This window comes from Helianthus annuus, chromosome 17 (assembly GCF_002127325.2).
Source record: "Helianthus annuus cultivar XRQ/B chromosome 17, HanXRQr2.0-SUNRISE, whole genome shotgun sequence".
NCBI lineage: Eukaryota > Viridiplantae > Streptophyta > Magnoliopsida > Asterales > Asteraceae > Helianthus > Helianthus annuus.
The window spans coordinates 23,842,804-23,869,580 of NC_035449.2; the positions used below are offsets into that span (position 1 = coordinate 23,842,804).

General features: G+C 35.3%; 1 long non-coding RNA gene and 6 other non-coding genes across 18 annotated transcripts; 1 reads left to right on the forward strand and 6 right to left on the reverse strand.

The window, feature by feature from the left end:
- The first annotated feature begins 578 nt into the window (after positions 1-578).
- On the forward strand, positions 579-5,426 carry LOC110921817. Of its 12 annotated transcripts, none has more exons than XR_004886395.1 (8): positions 580-990; positions 1,114-1,205; positions 1,309-1,357; positions 2,596-3,398; positions 3,486-3,673; positions 3,803-3,953; positions 4,878-5,002; positions 5,074-5,426. It is a non-coding gene; the product is annotated as an uncharacterized LOC110921817 (long non-coding RNA). The 12 variants fall into 12 exon arrangements; XR_004886393.1 differs by having other exon boundaries at positions 588-990; positions 2,596-2,661; positions 3,340-3,398; positions 3,486-3,953; XR_004886396.1 differs by having other exon boundaries at positions 588-990; positions 1,309-1,339; positions 2,596-2,661; positions 3,340-3,398; positions 3,486-3,953.
- Positions 5,427-6,332: 906 nt separating this feature from the next.
- Positions 6,333-6,465, reverse strand: LOC118489634. Its single transcript, XR_004887652.1, has one exon. It is a non-coding gene; the product is annotated as a small nucleolar RNA snoR126 (small nucleolar RNA).
- Positions 6,466-7,159: 694 nt separating this feature from the next.
- LOC118489623 lies at positions 7,160-7,267 on the reverse strand. The gene has a single exon (XR_004887640.1). It is a non-coding gene; the product is annotated as a small nucleolar RNA snoR97 (small nucleolar RNA).
- Positions 7,268-7,321: 54 nt separating this feature from the next.
- LOC118489599 lies at positions 7,322-7,436 on the reverse strand. The gene has a single exon (XR_004887616.1). It is a non-coding gene; the product is annotated as a small nucleolar RNA Z278 (small nucleolar RNA).
- A 25-nt stretch (positions 7,437-7,461) lies between these two features.
- LOC118489589 lies at positions 7,462-7,553 on the reverse strand. Its single transcript, XR_004887611.1, has one exon. It is a non-coding gene; the product is annotated as a small nucleolar RNA Z223 (small nucleolar RNA).
- Positions 7,554-7,570: 17 nt separating this feature from the next.
- Positions 7,571-7,659, reverse strand: LOC118489630. Its single transcript, XR_004887648.1, has one exon. It is a non-coding gene; the product is annotated as a small nucleolar RNA U36a (small nucleolar RNA).
- Positions 7,660-7,855: 196 nt separating this feature from the next.
- On the reverse strand, positions 7,856-8,012 carry LOC118489639. The gene has a single exon (XR_004887656.1). It is a non-coding gene; the product is annotated as a small nucleolar RNA snoR134 (small nucleolar RNA).
- Between the last annotated feature and the right edge of the window lie 18,765 nt (positions 8,013-26,777).

Below are 26,777 nucleotides of genomic sequence, written 5' to 3' on the forward strand. Positions count from 1 at the left end.
ACTGGTTTGACCCGAACCCGTTTTGACTCAAACCAAAATAATCCTTTTTATGAGACTTGTTCTGTTACGACATGTTGTCCGACCTCACCTGAATGATAAGTATTATTAAATAAGAAACCACTTAATTAAGTAGAAAAAATGAATAAAAGAACTTTATAATACAAATATTAAATTAAAATAATTGATAAAAATTAAACATTAAATATTACGATTTAAATAAAAACAAATAAAAATTATGTAAATTTCTTAATATTTAAATTTACATATAATGTTTGTATTTTTCATAACTAAATATTGTTTAAATTAACTGTTGTCTTATTTAAATCCTTAAATAAATACTAAATATTTACATGGTAATAACAACAACAACATCAAAATAAAATCATTAGGCTGGGCCAGTTAAATTACGCTCTTCAAAAAAGCTACATTTATATTTTTAAAACTAATTTTATTTAAATTAAATTAAGTATTATCTTATTTAAATACTTAAATATATAATTAGTAAACATTTAATGATAATAATAATAATAATCTATATATATATATATAAACATGTTAAATAAGGGCTGACGTGGCGCGTTATAAGAGCTTCTAATTTGATGTGGCGTGTGATAAGGGCATCTAGATGTGGGTTTGGGAGGGAAAAAATTCGGGTCTTTTTTTCTTGATATGGGCAGACACGGGATCCGGGTTCTGACCCGGATATAAATACCATCTAAATCACGCTCCTTTTGTAATCCCTGTTCTAAACCCTAGCCTCTCCATCCTTCCTCTTTCGCCGCCGCTTCTCTTCGTGCCCTGAAACCTTCCTTCCCCTTTGTTGTTCTACATCTCTTGAAAATCACTGACCTTTATCTTCAAGTAACAACCATTATCTAATCGATTCACACAAAAACCCTAACCTCTTCATTTACATGCAACTCTTTACCCTTCTAATCGGCGGCTATGTACAATTTGTTCCGAATCAAACTCCAATTTCTTCATGTCAAGGTACAGTCTTTCTCATCTTTAGTCTTTAATTCAACGTACGATCTTTCTCATCTTCATTTTTTGAACATCCATATAAACCCTAATTTTGTAACCAGTATGAATTTTCTGTATGTTTGATTCTAGGAAAATCGTTTTTTTTTTCTCCGGATAGTATGACTTCGCTTCCATGGGATGATCGGAAACCGAAATCGGTGGCTAGGATGAAAAGAGCGAAGGTATGTATCTCAATCGACGGTAACCAGTGTGATTTCATTATTTTGTTGTTTATTTGATTCTTCATTCTTTGTAATTTTGTATATCGTGTGTTTTGATCGATAGGGAATTTGGCGATTTCGAAGAACAGTTCACGGTATCTCTTACATCAACTGTATGTTTATAGTCTACTTTTTATATAAAGAATCAATGTTTTTTTTATTTTTGTTTTGTTTTGTTATCGTTTAAATAATGGTCTGCATGTTTGATTTGGATATTTTTTTTGAAGTTATTTAATTTGTTTCGCTGGTGTTTGTAGTATGAAAAAGGTTATATACTTATATCTTCATCTTCTACTTCTACATCCTTTATCCCTAATATTTGTTCTTTTTTATTAGTTTTCTTTTCGATCTTCTCTTCAATTGATTGATCTGAGGATGCTTTTTAATTATCAAAGGATCCGAGTAATCAGTTGCTCGATTGCTTTTCATTTGTTGAATATCCAGGTTTTATTATGATCGAATTATTATTAGGATTTATTAAAATCAAGAAGTTTTTTTAGGATTCAAAAAAGTACTTTCATTTGTTTCAGTGATTCCGATTGTACAATTTTTGTTTGTTTGTGAGTTTATATTGTTCAATTCTGTGTTTAAAAAAGCGCGCTTAAAGCGAGCTTTAAGCGTGAAGCGCTGAAGCGCTGGAAACATCGCTTTTTTTGGTCTGAAGCGTTACATTACGTGAAGCGCTGTGAAGCGCGCTTTAAGCGCGAAGCGATGATGGTTTGAAGCGACGCTTCAGCCCAATCAGGTCACATTTGGGCTATCTTTTAAGCCCAACAGTCTTTAAATAGGGTTAAATGAGGCCTGTTTCTTTACCCTAAGTGTGTTTCGACTTTAATTTATGTTTTAACTATGTTTTTTATGTGTTAAGTGTGTTTTTAATCATGTTTTTGTGTTTGTTATTGATTAACAAGTAGAATAGGTCATATTGATGTGTACAATATATATAATTTTTTTTTAATTTGAGCGCTTCGTATACGTGAAGCTCTCGCTTCGCGCTTGAACCCGATTCAATTCACTATGGGTTTGTTTCTTTATCCCCAAAAAGTAATGGGGTTGTTTCTATATCCTCAAAAAGTTTGTTAATTGGGTCAAATGTGATGGTTTTGGGTGTGGGTTTGACCTTTTGGGAGTCAAGCATCATGGGTGTGTTTGAAAGGTTGAATCTTGGAGGGGTTTTGGTGATGAGATTGAAGTGAGTTGGGGTGTAGAGTTGAGTTCTTAGGGTGATGGTCTTCATGTTGGTTGTTTTGTGTGGTTTTTTTGAGTGTAGAAAATGAATGTGTAGGGAAGATAGGAAGATATATGGTTGAGTGGTGATGTTAAGAGACTTACAAAGATGTTGTTAGTGTAGATTTTAAAAGCCATACATTAGAAACTGCTGAAGCAGCCCTTTGATTGGCCTTCGATTTTACATCAGGTAAGATATCTTCTACTCCCTTTTAAGAGGTCATTGATCTCATCATAATATAGTTATTGCCTTCTCAAACCACTGGATTTGGCCTCTTTTTGCAAGCTAATCACCATTCTTGCTATGTTACACATTTACTTTACATCAGGTAAGATATCTTGAACTCCCTGTTAAGAGGTCACTGATCCCATCATAATATAGTTATTGCCTTCTCAACCCACTGGATTTGGCCTCTTTAATAGATTACTTGTAATCATGTTCCAATGATTTTCAGTAGTTAAATTATGTATGTAGTGAACTTAAGTAACTTTTAATAATGCTAATTAACTTTACTTTATTAATATAAAAGACATCACCATTTGCTGCAAGTGCCATCAACATGTAATAACTGGACTATGTTTGTGTACCATAATTCTTAATATATTGTGTACTACTATGATTACTTATCACATTATCCATACGTACAAGTGCTATTATATATATTGAGGTTACTTTGGCAAAGCAACCTAAGAAATCTTTATTGCCAAAGAAAGAAGAGAGTTGTGAAGACTGACCATGGCTTAGATGATCGCAACTATAATGAACAAGAGCTTTATAAATCTATACCAAGTTTTTTCCTCTGTTGAAATAACAAACATTTCGTATTATTTTCCTACAACTGAAGCATATTTTTTATTTTGTGTTCAGTCTAGCGCGTTTAGAGCTATCTGGTGTACTCTTTGAAAAGGTTCTACTTCTCGCTTGGGGTAAGTTAGTTACCACATTGCACTCACTTGTGTTTCTATTTCTATCAAAAGTTAAGTATTTAGTAAAATTTTCATTGTCTTATGCAGATACGTGAAAGGGTTAAGTGTAATTTTATATTATGATGACAGCAATGAGTTCTACTGTTTTATTGGACTTTCCCTGTCCGTCGGACGATGTTGAGATGAATTCTTGACTGTATAAAGTCGCCAATTGCTGCAAGTTAATAAGAGTCATCTCTTTTTCAAGTTGCCAACCCCAGTCGACCATTACCCATGTAGGCTGGCTTGGCCAATGCTTCTTGATAATCCATTTGTTGCATGTTCTCATGTTCTCTTGACGTTTCAGGCTAGGATACTTATCTTCTCTTATTTAGTTCTAAGTCGGATACCATTTGATTCAGCAGTAAATGGCGGAGTTTGGGAAGAAGATCGGGCGTCTAAGAGTTTTCTTTAAGGAAATAAGGCAATTGTTGCTGGAAAGTGGAACTGATGTTAGGTGTTGGTTCTACTCTTCTTATTTTGGTGGCTCATAAAGGACCTCTTGCCCTTTTAAAGGTATGTGTTAATTATGATGGTATGATTGATACGAGTTAATTATTTGTGTTTAGTAAAGGTTCGTACAAAGATTATGATTTTGATTGACATGGTTTTAACTTGTGTTGAGTAAAGGTGTTCTATAAAACATTTTATGTTTGGATAAACATGTTAGAACGTCTCTGTTGAGTATAGGTTCATATAGGGGTGTGAATTTCTGACACGACCCGAAAACATGACAGGAACCTAACACGAAATTTACGTGTTTAGGTTTAGTCTAAACGGGTTCGGGTCAGTTTCAGGTTAAACCCACGAACCCGTTTATGTTCACGGGCCGGTTTCGGGTCAACCCAATCGGATTGGCGGGTTAACCCGTTTAATACATTTATATTATATTAATTTTTTTACAATATATTTTATGTCATAATTTAAATAGAGTGTGTATTGTATGTCATAATTATAGCTTAAAAAGAGAAATTAACAAGAGATTTTATAATTTAAATATAATTGAGTTATATACATTAGTGTTTTTAAGTAAATTTTAATTTTAATATATTAGTTTCACAAAAAAAATTAAAAAATTTGGGTTGAACGGGTCGTGTTCGAGTCAACCCACAAAACTTCGGGTTGTGTTCGGGTTAATATGTTTGATACGAATTTCGGCTTCGGATCCGTTTTTACAATAGGTGACCTGATATCAATTGGATCATATGTGTTGTCTTTAACAAACCTTAAAGCTTCACAACCACATTTCTCTCAAACCCAAAATTCCCCTTTGCTCATCCTAGCACCAATGCCTCAAAGTCAGTTATGAAGCATGTAGTTTTTTTACATTATATTATAATATACAATATAGTAAAAAACTGGATTGAACAGTAGTGCTCCCACAACTTTGTCCTTGGAACGAAATTACAACTTTACCCTTACCCATATTTTTTGCTGCAGGTTTGATACAAAAAGGTCATTGATCTCAACAGAGTTATCTTCTACTGTTAGATGTTATAATCAGGAATAATATGATTGATATTATAATGAGCCACGAGCAACAGAAGATGCAAACATTAATCAAAGTTCAATCCTATCATTGTCTATTTGCCTGACCTCAATATTTTAATTAAACTAATTACATTTTGCATTTTAGGAGGAAATGGCAACTTCGTATGGATACAATGAGCATCACAGAATACCAGACGAAATGGACCGTTTGGAAGGGCTGAAATGCATTAATTTTCTCAGGTAAAAGAGTGCATTTGGACCGGATGCTGGATAAGATTAAAGTTACCTCTTTCAACTGGTTCAAAAATCGATCCAAGCTAAGCGAATTTGAGTCAGAGTACCAGAGAGCTTTTGATTTTTCCTAATGTTTTTTTGATGTATTCAGTTGGGTGATAAATCTTTACAACTGTTGGGTGTATGTGTTTTTTAGTTACCGGCTAGAAACAGGTTGTGTATATAAAAAAAGGTCAAATAGCCATTGTTCTTAAATTTGGTCAATTAAATTATAAAATAAGATAAATTAGTAAAACATTCGTAAACATAATTTTTAATATAACATAATGACATAACTCCATTATTTAAAATTATTTTTTCCTACCCGGGAGCCTCCCGGGTTATAACCTAGTAATATTAATAATCAAAATAACTAACAAATAATTTTTCAAAATAACTAACAAAAGGATTTTTTTCTCTTGTGATATTAATGATTTATATACCTAAATAAGTTTATAATCTAAATAACTTTATAATTAACAAATTCAAAAAATTAACGCAAGTCTAGAAAAATTATATACCTAAATAAGTTTATAATCTACATAAGTTTATAATTAACAAATTCAAAAAACTTGATTTTTGACTGATCTAGCAACTTGAATCAAACCTCATGGACGAATTTAGCAGTTTTACCCATTCATTAACGGAGGTTCTAACGGTGTTAATTTATTGGACTGAAATAGCAACAGAAACTAGGCTCAGGGACTGTTTTAGCAAAAAAAGTTGATTTTGGACTGAGCTAGCAATTTGAGTTAAACCTCAAGGATGATTTTAGCAGTTTACTCTAGTTCCTAACTTTCTAAATTAGATTGGTAAAAGGCACAAAATGCTCTTATATAAATAGACTTAACTGAAATTATTAACCTTGTTAGTATTAAAGTACAAATATAACAAGTTTTCCAAATAAAGAATTTTGACTGAAATTAACCCTTTATATAATTTATAGAGTAAGTTACAAGTTTTGTCCTTTATGTTTACACCAAATTACAGAAGCTGTCCTTTAGCACAAAAGTTTACGAGTTTTGTCCTTAACGTTTCAAAATCCCGCACGTTTTATCATCGCAAAACCTACACATTTGCAAGCAAAGATTCAACCGCCACTGAATTATTATAAACAAGTAATGAATACGAGAGGCTCAGACACGCACAAATTCGGTCATCAAGTTACAATTGGTAAGAAGAAATTGGATGTTTTAACTAACCCAATATCAAATTCCAATTGTGTTTTAATCAGAATCGAGAAATGTTTTTATCATCACCGCCCATGCTTTTAACGAAATTTTAAGAACAAAATAACAGATTGATATAACAGAGGAAAGATTCAAATATTTAAACTTTTGCGCTAAAAAAAAGCGCCTGTAATATAAAAACAAAACTTGTATTAAAAACAAAACTTGTAATTTACTCTAATTTATATCAACGTTGCCAACTATCAAAATATCAAACAAACAGCTAGTACTACTAGTGAGTTTTCTGGGTTAGTAGTCATTCAAATATAAAAGTTAGATTTGCTCAAGATGTATAATATAGCTCTGTTACTTATAATGTTTACTGGTATATCATTAATTTAGGTTAAGTAGAAAGATTTAAGAAGCTAAAACCTTTTGATCTAAATGATTCGGTAGTTTCATGAAAAAAGCTCGACAACTAAAAAACATAACAAATAGACTATCATATATATAGGTGAACCTAACCCTCTATATATGTATGTTTATAGTTCAGGCACCATAAAAGTAAAGTCAAATTTACAGTTTACACTATAAACAAGATACTTTAAAACATAATCCTCAAGTAGTGAATCAGGTAGCAGCGAGATCCACCACAAAACAAGCTACATGATCTGCGTATAGAGTACTGGCTTCAATCTGCACGTATCAGATCGTCACTGCAAAATGGCTAACAAAAAAGTTTTTAAATACGACAAAACAGAACAAAAAAGTTGGAAATATGAGAAACAATTATTTAGTGCTGTTATTTAACTCCAGTCTCGTGAATGTTACGAAAGAAGAAGCTGATGACAACACATACTTTCTGAGTTTTTTCAGACTCCAAACCCGTTGAATAATCCAGGGTAAAAAGTATAGTTTAAACTCAATAATAATAATAATTAAAATTAATAATCCTCAGTGAAATCCAGTAATATCAATTGAAATACAGCTTCAACCAAGTGGTTCTCCCTGTAAACAGGGTCTTGGATCCACGTACCTCATACAATTGGATTACATCATCATTGGAAAAAATAATAATAAAAACATATTTAGTTAAGCTCAGAGTAAATAACAGCTCTATCAATCATGAATTCTCTGAAGCAGAACTGGCTTAAAGCCGTGTATTCAATCATCACTGCATATTCTTATAAAAAAAGTAGTCGGCTCATATTAAGAAATTCAACCATTTTACATCCTTTACTTCATTGATTACTCTCAGAAGCGCGGATAAATCATTCAAATCATTGCCGACACAAATCAATTAAAAACACAATTATAGCGGATAATTTTAGAGGAAAACAAATTAAAAACATAAAACCTCCACGTTAACACCGCCTAGGGTTAAGTATATGCCTCCATGACTAGACCTCTTTCCAGTTAATTCATTTAGGAAAAACGCTTAAGGTGAGGTGAGGCAAAAGCAACTGAATAAAAAGTTCATTGATGGTGTGTAGCCGTCAATTTGACACAGAAGCGGCCACTGAAAAGGTACAGAGGGCTGAACTGCAACACTCGACGGCAATAGATCTGATATAGCACGAGCATTGGGGCTTTCTTCTTCATACAATTATTGTTTCGGAGAAGCCCGGGGTGCTACATGCAGCTTTATAAACCGGAAGCGAATAAATCATTTCGTTGAATGAAAAGAGAAAGCCGATAGATACTTGGAGTGAGGATTGAGGCTGTGATGGTTAAACATAGGAAGATGATTTGATTAAATAGGCAGTTTGGGTGCACTTTGGAACCCTAAAAGTGCAATGAAAGTTTTTTATTGGGTTCTAGAATCCGTTGCTAACACGGGCCCATTGACTGGGTTTTCAGAGTCTGGTTTTGACGGTTTCTAAGTCAAATCGTGAGTTAAACCATTAATAATGGTTTTTTGTTATTGAATCCAAACGGCTGAAATTTAAACCGAACCTTTACTAATGGTTTGGTTCCAATAGCATCCTCAAACAAAGCATTGTAAACATCATTCGTTTCTGCGAGAAACAACCATTTAAAAAGATAAAAGAAGAAAGGGTATAGTTACATACCTTTATCGTTAACAGCATAAATCCGGTATTTGTTATGCTTATGCCACAACCTACTCATTCTAAACGCCACCTACACGGTTTCCTTGATTGGATTGATAGGTGCGGGCATCTGCGTCAACAACTCAATCTTGGCATCCAAAGAGAGGAAAGTCATAACCACAAGGTTGACATGACAACGGCACAGACTTAAAAACTTCCTTTTTTTTCCAATCGTGAAACCTCTGCAGAGGAATACCAATGTGTCGTTACCCACTTCGTTGGTGGAACTGGTACCAACTGGTTCGCCCACTCAACTTGTAGAAAGCAAGAAACATTTCACAATTGGGTTCAATCCCCAACACCTTACAAAAGAACTCGAAATGGGCCATCCGTCTCTCCATCTGATGCATCTAGGATATGTGAAACCCATAAATAGTTAACAAAGAAGAATAAAAAATTGTGATCGGAATACGAAAGTTGCAACCATGGAAGAACTTAGAATATAAAGAGATCTTGTCGTCGGGAGGGTTTGCAATCGTACAGACCTCGACCGGAAACTCAACCTCCCGTTCTTCGCATAGCTCATAATTGTGTCAAAAGGTCTCGAAATCTTTTCTACTTCATAGAAATTTTGGCGACGGTCAACAACGACGCTCCCCGTTTACCTGCTTACTTCTTTAATTTAGGAGGGTCCGAGGAGGATGCCATCGGAGAATTATGGTAAAGTTTGGAGAAAAAAAGGAAGAAGATCTTGGGTTTTTTCTAGTAAAGAAGAGAAACGGAGAAGAAGGTGAAAACGGTGGGAAGAAAACGGTAGGCGACGTTTTCGTATGAGTCGGCGACTTTTTCTACGAGTAGTTGGAGATTTGCAAAACTCGTTTGAATTTTTCCAAAAAATACGTGAAGCTACGGGAGTACTCGGTTTTTCGGGTATACAAAAATGTACGTCAGCTATTCGTCAACTTGCGTACGGGACCTCACCGGACTCGTGGGATGAATACTTAAAAATGTCAGAAAAAGTATCGCGCGATAGTCTTGAATATTTTTGCCAAGGTAGTATTTTAAATGTTATTAATTGTTGTTATTGTTAGTAGTAGTATCTTCAATACTAGTCTATTAAATTATTATTATTATTATTATTATCTATAGGTGTGATACGATTATTTGGTAAGAGATATCTTAGGAGGCAAACATGGAGCGACATTCAACAAATATTCGAGGTGCATGAACAAGTCCACAGTCTTCCCGGTATGCCTGGAAGCATCGATTGCGTGCATTACTCATGGGGAAATTGTCCAACGGCTTGGCGAGGTCAGCATGAGCGAGGCGATCATCCAGGCCCAAGCATTATGCTTGAAGTCGCGACATCATATGATCTTTTGGTACAGCCGGATCCAACAACGACATCAACGTTTTTCATTCATTACCGATTTTCAATGATATTGTTAATGGAGTTGCACCTGGGCAAGTCTTCTATGTGAATGATCAAGAGTACAAGTATGGATACTATTTGTCCGATGGTATAGGGCACTATTGTCAAGGCGTTTTCACACCCACACGACGACAAAAGAAAACTTTTCACAAAAAAAAAACAAGAGTCCGCATGAAAAGACGTTGAACGTGCATTTGGGGTTCTGAAGAAGCGTTAGGCGATCACTTTCAATGCGACAGGTATGTGGGCAAAAGAAAAAAATAAGAGATGTTATGTACGCGTGCTTGATTCTACATAATATGATTTTGGAGGATGAAGGTAAGGTGATATGCCAAAGCTATTAAGGTGATGTTCCACGACCTCCTTGTACGATAAGCAACGAGCAGAGGCTTCGAAATCGCGCGGAAATTCGTTCTGATGACCTTTGTAAACGCCCTTCGTGCGGATTTGGCTGAGCACGTTTGGCCTTATCATTCTCAAGAGTTGGGCTCGGACTCAGAAGAGGATTCGGCTTAGTTATATTTATTTTATTTGTTTTTTTGATGTTTTTGGTTTTAAAAATATGTTTTTTTTTCGTTTTTTTTTCTTCTTACGTTGTATATATATTTTTTAATTTAAAATTTAATGGAATTTTATAACTTTTTAAATTACAAGTGTATTTAATAATATTACATTATATTTGTTAATATATAAACTAATATAAATAAATTATAATAATAATTAAACAATGATTACATACTCCTCAACCAAGCCCCAACCAAGCCTCTACCATTACACCTCTTTGGGAAATTCTGACTCAGAAAAAAGTGTACATACGTGTCACCTACGTGGCAGCACTTTTTTTCTCATCCAAGCCCCATAACACATATGGTCGCTTCGGCGATGGTTTTTGTAAGTTGCGAGTATTAGATCGCGAGCTCCGCCCTAATCTCATTTTTAGGATAAGACCTCCTTGATTGTTTCCAAAACCTTGGTTTACCAGTGATGCATCAACCTGGCAACAACCTTCGGTGCTCCCGTATGCCTGAAACCTATTGGCTTTTATTTGTGCTACTTAAAGTCAGATACAACCCTTGGACCGGTCCGGGTAAAGATCACTGCTTGTTGAACTATCGGGGGTCCAACTTATCCGGATTGAATATTACTTAATCTTATCAGGAGAAGATTAAATGTTTCTAGAAGTGTTGGCGCAAATATAGGATTGCTAGGCACAAGCATGAGGACATGCATGAAATTATGGTGGGAGAGTGTTACGGGCCAAATGTTTGAACACAACATTTGCTAAGGGTTTATAGTTAAATGCTGGCTAGTCGTTTTTACACAGTGAACGCACCACTAATATAGAGCCGTTGTCGCTCTCCTAATGAATCTAAGGCATGCCGAAACTAGTGACCTATGTCATAAGAGGACAGACAGGCCCGAACAACCAGGTGTGCCACACAGGGCCTCGAAAGATGACTCATGACAAAATGTCTTTTTATGTGATAAGGGGACACTTGAAAAAAGAACATTACTATGTTGAATTCTATTCACATTGCTGTTTTGGTCAAAAATTACCTGAGCAGTTAAGTGATCGAATTAGTTTTGTGAGGTAGTGTGCTAGCAATGCTTGTGGAAAATATGTTGGTTTGTTAGTTTGCAAGAACAGTTTCAGGATATAGTCCCAGGATATGAAACTATATCAACAATCAAACAACAATGAGCTGAAAAAGTAAAAATGGACACATGATATACGAGGAAAGCCCTTAATCAATCTAGATCTCCGGCATAAAACCTCGGGAGCTGACAATAGTCGGCTGCCTTGTTCTTCTTATTACTTCAATGTTCAGGATACAATGCAGGATATGGCTTAGATCGACACTAAGTGTTACAGCGATTACAAGTGTTGAGTGTTAGTGCGTAATAGAGAGAAAAAAGGTGTGAGTTCGAGAGAACAGAGTGTGAAGTGTGCGTTCCTATCGATCTGGCCTTCTATTTATAGTTACAAATATTGAACTAACTTTTCTATAAACTAGGGATACTCCGGAATATTCCCTTTTGAACGTTAGAGACCTCTTCTTCCGGCTTCAACGTTCCTTTTCCAACTGATTAGAGCGAGTCTTCAAGAGAATGAGTCCACATGAACGTTATGAACCTACAGCCATGACCTGCACGTGAATAATTAGTAACTGCCAGGATACGGCATCAGAATGTTACCAATATCCTGATTCGGTATCATGGTCATAATCAGAAATAATAAAGACAGGATATGATTTCAAGATATGGGTTCAGAAAACCACCCATAACAATTGCAACCTCCATTTATGTGTTATACAAGTTGATAAAAAAAAACACGAAGAAAACAAAGTCGTGCTTTGTTTAAGACTTAAGAGTAGTTCCAAGAGATAAAGAACGCACTAACCTAAGAATAAGTATTTTTTTGTCAATTGTACTCACATACCCATGCGTTTCCAAATTTTACTAATCCCTACAAGTTTTCTATGGGTGTATTCAAAATTACTCTACTGATGTTTCAAGGTATTCAAAGTATAATCATGCTATATCATTTTTTCAAAAATAAAAGTTTCAACAAAAACATTACTAATCATAATTTGCACTAATCTATTATATCTAATAAACATGTTAAATAAGGGCTGACGTGGCGCGTTATAAGAGCTTCTAATTTGATGTGGCGTGTGATAAGGGCATCTAGATGTGGGTTTGGGAGGGAAAAAATTCGGGTCTTTTTTTCTTGATATGGGCAGACATGGGATCCGGGTTCTGACCCGGATATAAATACCATCTAAATCACGCTCCTTTTGTAATCCCTGTTCTAAACCCTAGCCTCTCCATCCTTCCTCTTTCGCCGCCGCTTCTCTTCGTGCCCTGAAACCTTCCTTCCCCTTTGTTGTTCTACTTCATCATCTTTCTATTATTCTCGGTGAACTATGACATCTCTTCAAATCACTGACCTTTATCTTCAAGTAACAATGTAACATCCAACAAAATGGGATCCAAAAATCCGACCCGTTTTGAAACCGAACTTTAAATAAGAGAACGGAACCAACATTTCCTTATGACTTAGTTCATTCATTTATCTATTTGTGCTTTTATAAACTAGATGCTTAGCAGTGAATATTAACTAAATATATATAGAACTAAGTTAGTTTCCATTTAACCTAGTTAGTTGTAGTAACTAACTAGGTTATATATATATATATATATATATATATATATATATATCTTAACTTAAAAAAAAAAGAAAAAAAAAGAAAGAAAAGAGAACGCATGACCACTCCACCACCACTTTTGTTATGTTATCCACTTTCAATATCCATACATACATACATAGCTATGAATTCAAAACAATTGCCGCCCATTATTCCATCATCGAACCTTGCAAAATTTTCAATCTTCCCTATTTTCTCGTGATAGACAGCTAATACATGGTTTCCATACTTATTAATATCATGAACCTGGACGTAAACCCGGATCAATACAACCTCGCAACTTGGGCAAATTTAAGAACCCATTTATTACCTTTTATTAGCAAATTCTTATATACGAACCCATTATTCCCCTGAGGGTTTAGACCATAAAAGAAAACACACACCCTTCATATTCGTCTGTGACGATGCCGGTTACCGGAGAACTCGTACCTTCACCGGAGACATCCGGAGTACGACGGAGCATGGCAGAGGGGCGCACTTCCGGCAACAGGGGAAACGGTGAACTGGCGGTGGCCGGTGGGATCTTTTAGCGGAGAGAGAAGGATGGTCGGCCCTTCCTCTTGCCGGCGACGATGACGGACGGCAGCGGTTTGGTTCGAGTTTCGGTCAGTATCGGATTAGATCAGTTTGTTTCGAGTATGTTGCACCTCGCCGGAGATCGAAGCTCGCCGGAGACGAAGACGACAACAGAACTCGGCTGAAGTTCGCAACAGGAACTCGTCTCGTTCAGTACACTTCTATAACCTTTTGTTCTTTTATATTTTCGTTTCCTCTATTTTAAAAACAACCAATTCTATAACTCATGTTCATAAGAAAATTGAGTATGGTTGCTTGTTGAATGGGTGTTCGGCTGGGTAATGAGTGAACAAGATAACCATTGGAGGCAATTTGATATTTTTTTAAAGAATGATGATTCTACATAACAATCAATTGGTCTGATGTCAGTAACAAACCATGGGAGTCTCGGTTTTGACAACTCCGACAACCACGCGGGTGACAGTATCGACCCGACCCACATGCTACCTTGTTATTAAGATGTTGAGTTTAAACAGTTTTAAATGTTGTTAATTACCATTTTGTTTCTTTTTTTTCTTTTGAATCAATTTGGTTCTAAAAATTTGATCAGTTAATAAAACATTTTATTACTAACTAAATAAACCTTATTATTAAGGATATTTTATTAATTAAATAAATCAGAATAATAAAAAAAAATCAAATACAAATGTTTATACGGTGATCATACATATACGTAATAATATATAGACGGGTAAACTTCTAACCTTCCGAATGGGGACAATACCCGACCTCACCCGGATCTTTCGAATCTAAGAAACACAAAATGTGCCTTGCATATAAACATAAAAGGGCACATCGGTAAAATTCACCTTATTGTTTTCCCTCCTTTTTATTAGGATTATTTATTTTAACCAATAAATATTAACAAGCTCGTTATCATTTAGGATAACCGTTTCGTTCTCTTGGGTTTCCCAATCTTTTCTCGTCCGTTAATTCAAGAAATCTTTATACGCAACCAATGTGAGTATACTCGTATTTCCCCCTTTTTACTTTCACCACTTTTGGGGTGTAACATGTTTACTTATCAAAAACTTACACATGAACATTTTGCTTAAACACATGAACATTCCTATAACATGCTTGTATACGTGATGGCTTGATACTTTAAACTTGGGTGATACTTATGTGTTGAATTTATCATTAACTTCGTATGAGCCAAACCGTGACATATGTAGCGCTATAGGATTAACGACCCGCCCTTTATCATCGGTAATGTCATGAGCATATTGCGTTTCCTTGGTTTGATATGTTAGACACATGCCATATTTAAATGTTTATCTTGAATCACATGCTTGCTATGAGGAATTGTTTAAAACTTATCTTTTGCTATGTACGTACCAAACTTGTATACTCGCCTTTGTTTTTGCATTGAATTGTATTTTTAAACATGTTACAGGTTGATGATGACGATGCTATGAAAAAAAGTAGCGTTGATGCCTAGATACACATATAGACGTTTAGGTTTAATATGTTGTATAAATTTTGCTTATGTTGTTATGTATTACTTTTGGAACTTGTTGTTATTTGAGTTTATGTAATGTTGACTATTGAAGTTATGAAATAAAATTGGGATCATCTAAATATTGTCACAAATAGCGTTATGATGTCTCTAGCAATCTTCACACTTCGTCTCATCCCGATGTTTCCGCCATTGGTTGGGGTGTGACAGATTGGTATCAGAGCCATAACTATAGGGAATTAGGTAGGATTGCCTTACTTTTGCCTAGTCTATAGTAGGAGTACTCTGATACCAGATGGTATCAGAGCCATAACTATAGGGATTAGGAAAAGTAGAAATGCTTTAACCTAGTCTATAGTTTTTGAGCTTTATTCGTATGTTTTACTTGAAACTACTTGCATGCTACTTTATTTGCCTTATTTATTCTCCTTTGATCTTTTAAACATATGTGTCACTTATGTGTTAATACTCGACATGCGATCCTTATGTGTTAATATTTGTTTCATTGTGTGTTAATGCTTGTTTATTATGTTCGATACTTGTTATATTATGTGTTGATACATTTTTTTATTGTTCTAATCCTTATGTGTTACTCTCGACATGCCTTCTTATGTGTTTATGCTTGTTCGTTTGTCCTTTTAACATACGCTCTCCCTAAGGCATTTTACTCGATTTTTCTTAAACTCGAAAACACTAATATTGTACAAAAGAGACAAGTTTACCAAAATAGGCATGAAACCCACAATTTGGTAAACAACTCTCATCCCGCTTGATTTATTTTTGTTGCACGAAATTACACCATTAAGTTTGGAGTAAAATCCACATCTTAATGGAAATTTCAAATTTCAAATTTCAAATTTCAGATTTCAGATTTCAAATTTCAAATTTCAAATCCAATTTCTAGTGGACCCTCGTTAACGTGTCGAAATTAAATTTTGACCCGACGAGTACCAACCACACTTAGGGTACGAACTCGTCAAGCTAGGGGTGAAACCCGCATCTAGTCGACTAGTCCCACTCCTTGATTTTACATAAATCTCGCCAAGTCTCGAATTTTTCGATTGAATTGGGGCATGTAGTAACCGGAAGGGTGAATGCCGTTAACCTACTTGTCGGCGAGAGTATACCACCTATTAGGCCAAAGCATGCTCTCAGATTCAAAAGACCTTTCGACCACTTTGGTTAGTCAACGTTCCATTTTGGAACCATCCAAATTTCTTTTATCAAACTCACGCTTTATTATTTTCGATCTTTTGTCAATTTTGAACCACTTTTGAGATTTCACTTTTGCGCATGCATCATGCTATTGCTCCTTATATGCTTATACATCATTAGCATGCATAATTTCTCGTAATTTTATTTACATTTTTTTGCTACTACAAGTGGAGATATATCAACAAGATAGGAGTGATTTCCTTATCTTGACGATTAACTTCACTTCTTTTTCTTATCTTACAACGACCTCGCCAACGGATTAGGGGTGATTCCCTTACCTAGGTGATCGTTAACGATACTTCCTTTTAATAGACTATATTATGTAAACACGATCATGTTTATATCTAAATCGCTTATCATTAGTCAAATCTCTAATTATACCAAAATGCATTGATTCTATAAACGAACTTCTTATCTTACAATCTATTTTCATATAGCTCACACACAAAATTCTTATCTTATGCCCCCAAACGCTTATTCCTCGATTTTCAAAATTTTGCGAAATGCTACTTATCAACCTAGTCGGTCTAATAAATTTATTGCTCACAAATATTCGTATTCCACGTAATTACTAAAACACACTCATCTCGCATCATTATACTGAAGATCGTTATTTTATTTTTTTTAATTGATAAACAAATCAACTTTTCATACAAAATATTACAAATATTATCCGATCGTTTATCAAAACTCTTTCCAAGATCAACAAAAAAAAAAACATTTTATTAAGGACACCTTTCACGATCACTAAGTTCATATACCAAATTCCTTTTTCTAAGGATTAACTTTTTCACAAGAATCTTGTAAACTTCAAAATTTTCTAATACAAAGTTACTTAAAACGATGCAAACTTGTTAATCCCAAGAACTTTTCAAGACCTCGCTCGATACGCCAATTAAATTCAAAACACGTGGGCAAGGAAACTTCATAAGGACGACAAATTTTCAACTATGTAAATTCTTTTAAAAACCGTAGTAGCATTTCCATTCATTTCCAAAGTACCTTTTTCACATAACCAATAGACGTTTTATACTCTCTTTACATTCACAAACTAGAGTATATATTTCGTAACAATTCAATCTATTTTAAACTCCACGTTTGCGCAAACACCTATTTATGCATATCACTTTACACGTTTTAGACAGTAGCTCACAACAATCTCATACGTGTCACTCATTCTCTTTTTCTTCATACTCAAAACTTTCAAATCTTTTACGCGCATAAACTCATGCATTTCGATTTATACTATAAACAAAATCATTAGTTCCTACATCCATACTTATACATTCTATGCCTTTACTTATGTTCACACTTACACATTTATGTTATACTCATGATTCAAAATTCATACGTTTTACGTTTATACATACACTCACAGTTATACACTTACGTTGCCCTTACATCCATGTCTATACTACATTCTTATTCATATTCATACTCATACGATATATGTTTTTATTTGCACTTATGCAACTTTGTTACACTTATATTCATACACATATAATTTGTTCATACTTAAACCTTCATGTTTTACAGCTATATTCACGTATTCGTACTCATATGCTTTGTGGTTATACGTATTCTCATATTTGTACTCACATTTATACTCATTTTTTTTCATACACGTCATACTTATACTGGTAATCTTACTCTTGTCATGCGATTTGTGTTTATGCTCACATGCGTATTCATGTTTAAACTTATACCATGATCATGCTTTTCGTTTTACTCAAAATTTATACACTCGCACATGTACGCGAGCGAAACCTGAGGGACTCGCTTACGTTGGTCTTATACTATTTGAAACGCAAACGTGCTTACATGCTACATTTCTATGCACACACAATCTTATCTTCAATTTATGTATACCTTGATTCATACGCAACTAGTAAAAGCTATGCGGATCATGCGACGATTGGTATAATCGCGGGTGCACACGGGATTATAGTAGTAAGCGCATGAAAACCATAGAGTGTACTACTGCGTATGGTAAGACATGGAGCGTAACATGACACCGAATACGAGACAGACGTAATATGGTTAAAACATGGTGGATACGCCGCTGGTACGTCCTATATATAAGTGTTTTCACTATGTTATCAAACTTTCGTAAAGCGTGCCATGAGAAATTCAGTGTTTTGCAGACCTTTTGGACCTAATTTAAACTTTAAACAACTCACAAACGCATTATATCCGATTATCCCGACGAGACTTCATTCTTAGCACACTACTTTCGTCTTTCCAATACTCACATCACCCTTACGCTCCCATTCATGGTTAGAGACCTTTCAACACTATCTTTTATTCTTGTTTATGTAAAAAGACATGTAGTTGGCCGTTACCTCCAAAAAAAAAAACCCCCGTTTTATGTAAAACGTCAAACCTTCTCGTTCCTCTTTATAAAACAATTTATTTTAAACAAAAACATTATGATCAAGTCTCAATTATTCCTTCTTTTGAATCTTTAGAAGTCTTCCTCTTAGATTTCGAGGACGAAATCTCCTAAAGTAGGGGAGACTGTAACATCCAACAAAATGGGCTCCAAAAATCCGACCCGTTTTGAAACCGAACTTTAAATAAGAGAACGGAACCAACATTTCCTTATGACTTAGTTCATTCATTTATCTATTTGTGCTTTTATAAACTAGATGCTTAGCAGTGAATATTAACTAAATATATATATAGAACTAAGTTAGTTTCCATTTAACCTAGTTAGTTGTAGTAACTAACTAAGTTATATATATATATATATATATCTTAACTTAAAAAAAAAGAAAAAAAAAGAAAGAAAAGAGAACGCATGACCACTCCACCACCACTTTTGTTATGTTATCCACTTTCAATATCCATACATACATACATAGCTATGAATTCAAAACAATTGCCGCCCATTATTCCATCATCGAACCTTGCAAAATTTTCAATCTTCCCTATTTTCTCGTGATAGACAGCTAATACATGGTTTCCATACTTATTAATATCATGAACCTGGACGTAAACCCGGATCAATACAACCTCGCAACTTGGGCAAATTTAAGAACCCATTTATTACCTTTTATTAGCAAATTCTTATATACGAACCCATTATTCCCCTGAGGGTTTAGACCATAAAAGAAAACACACACCCTTCATATTCGTCTGTGACGATGCCGGTTACCGGAGAACTCGTACCTTCACCGGAGACATCCGGAGTACGACGGAGCATGGCAGAGGGGCGCACTTCCGGCAACAGGGGAAACGGTGAACTGGCGGTGGCCGGTGGGATCTTTTAGCGGAGAGAGAAGGATGGTCGGCCCTTCCTCTTACCGGCGACGATGACGGACGGCAGCGGTTTGGTTCGAGTTTCGGTCAGTATCGGATTAGATCAGTTTGTTTCGAGTATGTTGCACCTCGCCGGAGACGAAGACGACAACAGAACTCGGCTGAAGTTCGCAACGGGAACTCGTCTCGTTCAGTACACTTCTATAACCTTTTGTTCTTTTATATTTTCGTTTCCTCTATTTTAAAAACAACCAATTCTATAACTCATGTTCATAAGAAAATTGAGTATGGTTGCTTGTTGAATGGGTGTTCGGCTGGGTAATGAGTGAACAAGATAAGCATTGGAGGCAATTTGATATTTTTTTAAAGAATGATGATTCTACATAACAATCAATTGGTCTGATGTCAGTAACAAACCATGGGAGTCTCGGTTTTGACAACTCCGACAACCACGCGGGTGACAGTATCGACCCGACCCACATGCTACCTTGTTATTAAGATGTTGAGTTTAAACAGTTTTAAATGTTGTTAATTTGTTATAATAAAGAAGATAACAATTTTGTTTCTTTTTTTTCTTTTGAATCAATTTGGTTCTAAAAATTTGATCAGTTAATAAAACATTTTATTACTAACTAAATAAACCTTATTATTAAGGATATTTTATTAATTAAATAAATCAGAATAATAAAAAAATCAAATACAAATGTTTATACGGTGATCATACATATACGTAATAATATATAGACGGGTAAACTTCTAACCTTCCGAATGGGGACAATACCCGACCTCACCCGGATCTTTCGAAAATAAGACCTCCTTGATTGTTTCCAAAACCTTGGTTTACCAGTGATGCATCAACCTGGCAACAACCTTCGGTGCTCCCGTATGCCTGAAACCTATTGGCTTTTATTTGTGCTACTTAAATTCAGATACAACCCTTGGACCGGTCCGGGTAAAGATCACTGCTTGTTGAACTATCGGGGGTCCAACTCATCCGGATTGAATATTACTTAATCTTATCAGGAGAAGATTAAATGTTTCTAGAAGTGTTGGCGCAAATATAGGATTGCTAGGCACAAGCATGAGGACATGCATGAAATTATGGTGGGAGAGTGTTACGGGCCAAATGTTTGAACACAACATTTGCTAAGGGTTTATAGTTAAATGCTGGCTAGTCGTTTTTACACAGTGAACGCACCACTAATATAGAGCCGTTGTCGCTCTCCTAATTAATCTAAGGCATGCCGAAACTAGTGACCTATGTCATAAGAGGACAGACAGGCCCGAACAACCAGGTGTGCCACACAGGGCCTCGAAAGATGACTCATGACAAAATGTCTTTTTATGTGATAAGGGGACACTTGAAAAAAGAACATTACTATGTTGAATTCTATTCACATTGCTGTTTTGGTCAAAAATTACCTGAGCAGTTAAGTGATCGAATTAGTTTTGTGAGGTAGTGTGCTAGCAATGCTTGTGGAAAATATGTTGGTTTGTTAGTTTGCAAGAACAGTTTCAGGATATAGTCCCAGGATATGAAACTATATCAACAATCAAACAACAATGAGCTGAAAAAGTAAAAATGGACACATGATATACGAGGAAAGCCCTTAATCAATCTAGATCTCCGGCATAAAACCTCGGGAGCTGACAATAGTCGGCTGCCTTGTTCTTCTTATTACTTCAATGTTCAGGATACAATGCAGGATATGGCTTAGATCGACACTAAGTGTTACAGCGATTACAAGTGTTGAGTGTTAGTGCGTAATAGAGAGAAAAAAGGTGTGAGTTCGAGAGAACAGAGTGTGAAGTGTGCGTTCCTATCGATCTGGCCTTCTATTTATAGTTACAAATATTGAACTAACTTTTCTATAAACTAGGGATACTCCGGAATATTCCCTTTTGAACGTTAGAGACCTCTTCTTCCGGCTTCAACGTTCCTTTTCCAACTGATTAGAGCGAGTCTTCAAGAGAATGAGTCCACATGAACGTTATGAACCTACAGCCATGACCTGCACGTGAATAATTAGTAACTGCCAGGATACGGCATCAGAATGTTACCAATATCCTGATTCGGTATCATGGTCATAATCAGAAATAATAAAGACAGGATATGATTTCAAGATATGGGTTCAGAAAACCACCCATAACAATTGCAACCTCCATTTATGTGTTATACAAGTTGATAAAAAAAAACACGAAGAAAACAAAGTCGTGCTTTGTTTAAGACTTAAGAGTAGTTCCAAGAGATAAAGAACGCACTAACCACCGAATAAGTATTTTTTTTGTCAATTGTACTCACATACCCATGCGTTTCCAAATTTTACTAATCCCTACAAGTTTTCTATGGGTGTATTCAAAATTACTCTACTGATGATTCAAGGTATTCAAAGTATAATCATGCTATATCATTTTTTCAAAAATAAAAGTTTCAACAAAAACATTACTAATCATAATTTGCACTAATCTATTATATCTAATAAACATGTTAAATAAGGGCTGACGTGGCGCGTTATAAGAGCTTCTAATTTGATGTGGCGTGTGATAAGGGCATCTAGATGTGGGTTTGGGAGGGAAAAAAATCGGGTCTTTTTTTCTTGATATGGGCAGACATGGGATCCGGGTTCTGACCCGGATATAAATACCATCTAAATCACGCTCCTTTTGTAATCCCTGTTCTAAACCCTAGCCTCTCCATCCTTCCTCTTTCGCCGCCGCTTCTCTTCGTGCCCTGAAACCTTCCTTCCCCTTTGTTGTTCTACTTCATCATCTTTCTATTATTCTCGGTGAACTATGACATCTCTTCAAATCACTGACCTTTATCTTCAAGTAACAATGTAACATCCAACAAAATGGGATCCAAAAATCCGACCCGTTTTGAAACCGAACTTTAAATAAGAGAACGGAACCAACATTTCCTTATGACTTAGTTCATTCATTTATCTATTTGTGCTTTTATAAACTAGATGCTTAGCAGTGAATATTAACTAAATATATATATAGAACTAAGTTAGTTTCCATTTAACCTAGTTAGTTGTAGTAACTAACTAAGTTATATATATATATATATATATATATATATATATATATATATATATATATATCTTAACTTAAAAAAAAAAGAAAAAAAAAGAAAGAAAAGAGAACGCATGACCACTCCACCACCACTTTTGTTATGTTATCCACTTTCAATATCCATACATACATACATAGCTATGAATTCAAAACAATTGCCGCCCATTATTCCATCATCGAACCTTGCAAAATTTTCAATCTTCCCTATTTTCTCGTGATAGACAGCTAATACATGGTTTCCATACTTATTAATATCATGAACCTGGACGTAAACCCGGATCAATACAACCTCGCAACTTGGGCAAATTTAAGAACCCATTTATTACCTTTTATTAGCAAATTCTTATATACGAACCCATTATTCCCCTGAGGGTTTAGACCATAAAAGAAAACACACACCCTTCATATTCGTCTGTGACGATGCCGGTTACCGGAGAACTCGTACCTTCACCGGAGACATCCGGAGTACGACGGAGCATGGCAGAGGGGCGCACTTCCGGCAACAGGGGAAACGGTGAACTGGCGGTGGCCGGTGGGATCTTTTAGCGGAGAGAGAAGGATGGTCGGCCCTTCCTCTTGCCGGCGACGATGACGGACGGCAGCGGTTTGGTTCGAGTTTCGGTCAGTATCGGATTAGATCAGTTTGTTTCGAGTATGTTGCACCTCGCCGGAGATCGAAGCTCGCCGGAGACGAAGACGACAACAGAACTCGGCTGAAGTTCGCAACAGGAACTCGTCTCGTTCAGTACACTTATATAACCTTTTGTTCTTTTATATTTTCGTTTCCTCTATTTTAAAAACAACCAATTCTATAACTCATGTTCATAAGAAAATTGAGTATGGTTGCTTGTTGAATGGGTGTTCGGCTGGGTAATGAGTGAACAAGATAACCATTGGAGGCAATTTGATATTTTTTTAAAGAATGATGATTCTACATAACAATCAATTGGTCTGATGTCAGTAACAAACCATGGGAGTCTCGGTTTTGACAACTCCGACAACCACGCGGGTGACAGTATCGACCCGACCCACATGCTACCTTGTTATTAAGATGTTGAGTTTAAACAGTTTTAAATGTTGTTAATTTGTTATAATAAAGAAGATAACCATTTTGTTTCTTTTTTTTCTTTTGAATCAATTTGGTTCTAAAAATTTGATCAGTTAATAAAACATTTTATTACTAACTAAATAAACCTTATTATTAAGGATATTTTATTAATTAAATAAATCAGAATAATAAAAAAATCAAATACAAATGTTTATACGGTGATCATACATATACGTAATAATATATAGACGGGTAAACTTCTAACCTTCCGAATGGGGACAATACCCGACCTCACCCGGATCTTTCGAATCTAAGAAACACAAAATGTGCCTTGCATATAAACATAAAAGGGCACATCGGTAAAATTCACCTTATTGTTTTCCCTCCTTTTTATTAGGATTATTTATTTTAACCAATAAATATTAACAAGCTCGTTATCATTTAGGATAACCGTTTCGTTCTCTTGGGTTTCCCAATCTTTTCTCGTCCGTTAATTCAAGAAATCTTTATACGCAACCAATGTGAGTATTGTCACACCCCAACCAATGGCGGAAACATCGGGATGAGACGAAGTGTGAAGATTGCTCGAGACATCATAACGCTATTTGTGACAATAATTTAATAATCTAAATTTCATTTCCAAACTCCAAGTAGTCATTAATACAAGATCCAAATAACAACAAGTTTAATCAAAGTAACAAATCAACATAACCAAAATTCGATACAACATATTAAACCTAACGTCTAAAGTGTGTATCTAGGCATCGTGCTACCTCTTTCATTTCATCATCATCAACCTGTAACATGTTTAAAATACAATTCAATGCAAAAGCAAAGGCGAGTATACAAGTTTGGTACATACATAGCATAAGATAAAAGTGTGAACAATTCCTCATAGCAAGCATGCGATTCAAGATAAACATTAAATATGGCATGTGTCTAACATATCAAACCAAGAAAACGCAACTTGCTCATGACATAACCAAAGTTTCAGTAGAGGCGGGTCGTTAATCCTATAGCGCTACATATGTCAAGGTTTGGCTCGTACGAAGTTAATGATAAGTTCAACACATAAGAATCACCCAAATTTAAAGTATCAAGCCATCACATATACAAGCATGTTATAGGAATGTTCATGTGTTTAGACAAAAGTTCATGTGTAAGTTTCAATAGGTAAACATGTTACACCCCCAAAAAGTGGAAAAAGTAAAAAGGGGAAAAGTACGAGTATACTCACGGTTTACAAGTGGTGACTTGAAATTCCGAGAGCAAGTTTGTAGATGAATTAGTTCGGAGCACCTTGTCCTTCTACACGGGAAAGCAAAGGTGTGTGAGTTTGGCGTATAACAGAAGATTATAGATTCGGAGTTTTTTAAAATATATAGAAAGTAGCATAGGTGAAAATAATCATCTTGTACACATAACTCTTGTCCTTGACACTATTGAAACTCAAAAGAGTTGGTATGATTTCATGGATTCTAAGATCCATTAGAGTCGTAACAAGGGCATGGTCATAGATGATGTAACGTCCACTTAACAAATAACTATTAAGTCATCATCAAGTCTTAGTTACTTAGATGTATACATATAGAATAACTTAGATATTATATAGTTTACAAGTCTTATGATTCAAGCATGAGGTAGGAGATTAATGTCTCCATTTAGGTACCTCTTTGTGTCATAGAATACATACATGAGGTAGGAAGAACAAGCTTCCATTTAGGTACCTCTATTGTTCACCACTACACTTGTTGTTATAAACAACAAGGAGGGTCATGAACATACATGTATTAAGGTAATAACAACAACTAATCTATAGAAAAACATCAAGTAATGAGCGGATTCTTATGAAGGATAGCCTAGGCTAAACCAACCATCTCACATACATCAAGTTTCACACTTGAACACTACTTGTGGGTAAAACCCTAATTAAAACAGAAAGTTTGTGAGGTTTTAACCTCTGATTTAAGTGTCTCAACCATGTTTTTAAGCTTAACCAACCATAAGAGAGGTTGTAAGCATTAGGACATTGGTGTGAGATGTGTTAGACACAAGTTGGATAAGAAATAACATGTTGTTGATTAATAGTAAACAAAACAGAAAGTTTTAGTCCATTTTAGGGCAAATCCAAGCCTGATTCTTCCAAGGAAAAACCAAGGATTCAAACCCAAGGACATAACAAAGCAATAGGAAGAATAACCAAGTGATTTGGCTAAGAAATAAGCAAGTTACACTCACTTTAGTGAAGTTACAAGAATCTGTCCATAACTCAGATTTGTTGCAGATTGAGAGTGAATTTGTGAAGATTAGAGAGTTGTGAAAGTGTCAAATGGGTTGGAGAAGGTGAGTATTTATAATGGAAGAGTTAGAAGGTGATTGGAGGTGATTAGAGGTGGATTAAAGGTGATTGGGTGAGGTTGGAGAGTTGGATTTCGTGCGAAATTTGAAAGAAAACACAAGTCTGCCGAAACAAGGCGCTCGCGTAGCGCTAGCAACCAGGCTATACCCGTCGCGCTACGCTAGCACATGGATTATGAAATTAAGTTTGATATTTTGACATTTAGGCCCCTGAAGTTTGAGTTTGATTCTTTTTTGATGCCTTTTTGATAGTTTAGGGACTTGTTTGGTCATAAAGGCATAGTATAAGGTGTAATCAAGTACGAAGATCATAATCAAAGTATAATTAAGCGTATAAATGTCATAACCAAGTATCGTTCTCGTTCAAAACACGTTCAATGCATAAGTTTAGTTCAATTACAAGTTTAGCACATAGTTTCCAAGAATAACGTTCAAGCACAATTTGATTCACCAATCGAACATACGGGCATAATTAGAGTGCGTACAACATAAATGTAACAAAATACAAGTTTCATTAATGATTCAGTCTCGGTTTGACAATGATTACAACGAAAGGAACGATTACAAGAATACAATGTTTCCAAAAATAGAAATATGAACAAAACTTCCCATAAATGGAAAGTACAAAAGAGCAGGGCGTTACAAGTATACTCGTATTTCCCCCTTTTTACTTTCACCACTTTTGGGGTGTAACATGTTTACTTATCAAAAACTTACACATGA